Raw genomic sequence first — 4,321 nt, forward strand, 5'->3', positions numbered from 1 at the left:
TAGCCACAACCCCAAGTAACTACATAAGAAATAATAGCTACTAATAAAGAATCCAAATTAATGATATGTAAGAAAAGTATGATTGGAATTTACGTTATGGAATAAAATGTAAATGTCCAAAACTAAAAAAATCAGGTAAGTGGGTGTCGCTCTGCTGTACAGTAGATTACAAGTGGGTCGATCATTGTATAATGGATTGTATTAGACTTGAATTCAATGATAAAATATCATTGTATAAGAAAAACGATTCTGAGCGGAGACGGTTTGTCAGTCTGGATATTTTATATTGTTATTATATTTTATTTTATCATGTAAGTTGAATTAATATTAAAATATTATAATTTTTTATTCGTTTCTATGGTGATAAACAAAGCGTTAGAAATTAAAATCCCATTTTTAGCATTTTTTCGTAATTTTCGGTGGTTTTTTCCGTGGCATTAAATAAATATTGGTAAAATCGAAAAATGACCTGTTTAAAGTACCATCTTGATCCAATTTTCTAAAAGATAAGGTACCATATGTTGAAATCGAACCACTCCTTCCGGAAGAAATTTTGTATACAGAATATATAAAAAATAAACACTATTGTAAAAACAATAGCTTCCTCGCTCCGCTCAGAATTTAAAATAGGAAAGGTTATGAATTTCAACTCTTTAATTCATACTTTGCATGCAATACCTACCAATATAGGGAACTTATATGGTTCAAATTTAAGTTTATCCCACTACGAGAAGCGCACAACAAAACATTGCACTTTTTTCCTCACTTTTTTTCAATAATTTTGTTTAGGTTTTTTTTTTTTTAATAAGGTGTCATTAGATTACTGATTAAGCTACTTAAGTGTATAAAAAGGTAGTCAGGTATAAGAAAAAATTATTTAGTTCTTGTAAATTAAACCTATACCAATTATTTCAAATAAAATGATTAATGCATATTTTACTAAACTTCAGAGGACCATAGTTAATAAGCTAGCGAACCAAAATTAATGATTTGACGATCAAAATTAAATTCTACAAAATAATACTTTAAAATAAAGTTCATTTTGCTATAATGGCACACTTGTGTGTTTTAAAATTTTGAAATTATTATAAAAAAATTGCCTGTTAAAAATAAAGAAACACGTATTTTTTCGTCTTAACGAAATTCTATATCATCGATCCATAATTGTTAAAAAACCCCACATGACATACGATACACCTTGTATAGTACGTCTGTACGGTGTGTTGATTATTTATAATGATTTATAAGATCTCCTTCTGGAAGAAATTTCGTATACAGAATATAAAGAAAAACTATACCTATTAAAACTTAAAGGTAAGATTATTATCTAGGCAATATTCTAGGCTTTTTATTAATTATATAACAAAATATGAGTATTTAAATATTTAATATGGATCGCGATTCATTAGGCCTGTCCGCCTATGTTGATATAAATAATAATTTTTTATTTTATTGATATACATATACATATGTACCCACTTACAATATTAAAGTCCCTACAAACGTGTCGTTTTTAAGGAGTTGTGTTTGGGCAATTATTTTGTTCTTTGCGGTCACTGCTCGTCTTTGAGTGTCTACAAAACAATTATTAGTCCGTTCATACTCCCCACCAATCATTCGCATCATACATATTACCGTTGGTTATAAATATATAGTATTTACCCGCCTAACACCCGCGTGCACATGTCGGAGCAGCTTCAGTCGTCATGTCTTAAGGAAATTAGTATAGGCAACTTAACACGAGGACATTAAAGTAAATTGGAAGTGTGTGCAAAGTAAGCGAACATAATATCAAGCTGTCTAATCTGTAATATTGTTTTCGATCAATATTTCTTAGAAACCATCCATCGTGTCGATACCAAACATAGTAAACAACGAACAATTTACGCGGGTCACAAATATTGTTGTCAGTTATGGCTGAGTAATAGTTGTAACTTGTAGGTAATTTCACCGAATTTACTAGCCTGGGGGATTTTATTTATTCATTAGCCAAATATTCCGACTTCACCCATGTGCAATTTTTTTTTTTTTTTTTAAATCCTTTATTCACAGGGTGTTACCACTGGGTATCTTCCCTAATCATATTATTCACATCACTCTTACTTCACCTATCAAACCTACTTATTATACTAAGAAATGTATAGATTGTAGATTACTTCAAATAAATAAAAAAAAAAAAAAAAAAATCCTTTATTGTATAATATAGGCGCTATATAGGACGTGTATCTCGGTTTGAATGTTTCTCAGTTTCAATGTACGGCAGACGGCAGTGTACCTCAGTTCACCGACAAAATATCGGGGTCAGTGTAGGTACCTATAAAGCTTTGTGAAATAATTCGACCGAAATGAGCAACCGCATGTCGTGGATTTAGCACTTGATATATATGTATTTGAACTAATTACTCTCTAAAATTTGCCCGCGGGCAGTTTTTATTTGTGGCCAATTCTATATAGGTAGTATGTTTATACCATATACCCTATATGAAGGTGTACTCAGTTTGAGTAGTGGCGCCGAAGTAGCTTAAAAAATAAAAATATTTGGCAAACTAAGCAAAACAATGTAAGGCACCTAATACCCCTAACAAATTTCAAGGAGACTTGTAGGGGGATTTTCCCCCTCACCACTCTAAATCTAAATTTTTATAGCATCTATACACGTTATGTAAAATACAATTTGAACTCCAAATGCTTATAAAAAAGTTGTTGTTATCTATCTTCAATGTTTTTGAACTGTTATTATAACAAATTATTATGAACCTTGTATTACATTTGATTTTTGCTACTTTTTTTAAACTTTGTTCGATATAAAATTGTACACAAGGTCAAACAATTTGAATTTTTAATACAAGGTTCCTAATAATTTGTTGTCGTTGAAAAAAAAATGTTCAACGTAAATTCACAGTAATTTTTTAAGTGCGTCTGAAAAATTGATTAAATTCATCAAAATCACGAAAACTTGCAAATTATTTTGAGTTAGAAATTCATACCAATTTTTCTATTTATACCTATAATTTAAAAACTGAATACAAGGTTCTTCATAAACTTTTCTATCTTTAACAAAAAATAAAGCTTACTGGAAAGTCAAACTAATTTTTATGAGCATTTGAAGTACCTATATTAACAAATTCTCATCTAATCATTTTCTTATTTTGTTGTAACTAATTCAAAAACGAATAACTGTAGATACTTGAAATTTTCACCTGTTTATTCTATCATTTCTATCAATAATTTCTACTAATTTGATACTATTACTATCTTATAGTATGCAATGAATAGTAACCATTAATATAAAAAAATACCATGGAAAAATGACTTTTCAATTTTGAAACACCGCCGTTTTAAACTGAAGTCAGCACCACTGTTTTTTAAGACACAACAATATAGATTATTTATCCTACTGTTCAAAATATATTATAAATAGTTTTCTAAATAGTCATTCTTTTATAAAATCTAACAAAACATTTTTTTTTTGTTGTTTGCAGAATTTATATCATTCCTGTGGTAAGTAAAATTGAACTAGAATAAGAATAACTTGGTATATAATATTTACCATAGTAAAATAGATAGGCATGATATCAACATAACTAATATTGGTGCCCCCTTCCTGCACTTTGGCAAAAACGTAAGCCGTTCTCACCAACAGATATAATATTATAATAATAATATATATTAATGGAAAACCGATAACGCTATTTTTGTGGTGTCAGAACCAGTGAGTTGCGTACCTATTACAAAGTTACATCAACTTACACAAAGCACACCTATGTATTTTGACATGATATGATATTATTATTTATTATAATTAAAGACAGTTGAGTACGGCTTGAAACAAATTAGCCTAAATAGTTTTCTATAAGTAAATAGTGTGGGGTGACCCGGTATACATACTACATAACATACGCTTTAGGCATATACTATCTATACGCATTCCTTATACACACACAGCAACACATACTGATGCAACACATAAAATATAATATTCTACATCTCTACGGTCAAGACATACGGTGAAAACAACAATAAATTACTAGCGGCACCTTTGTCACACTGCACAAAATAAAATAAGATCATAAACACATCAATACATTTATATTACGTATTAATCGATGCATATCAAAATAAGGGATTACACAAAAATCACTCTATATAAGGATCATACAGAATCGACTTCTAGCCGCAGTGGCGTAGTGAACTTTAAGTCATATGGAAGCAAACAAATTATTTATGACCTATCCCACCCTACTCCAACTGATGTATATGATACTCATATGCTCAAATAGGGGGTGGGGTAACACCCAAAATAAAGTTCAAAGACTGACCG

The sequence above is a fragment of the Acyrthosiphon pisum genome, chromosome A1 (assembly GCF_005508785.2).
Source record: "Acyrthosiphon pisum isolate AL4f chromosome A1, pea_aphid_22Mar2018_4r6ur, whole genome shotgun sequence".
NCBI lineage: Eukaryota > Metazoa > Arthropoda > Insecta > Hemiptera > Aphididae > Acyrthosiphon > Acyrthosiphon pisum.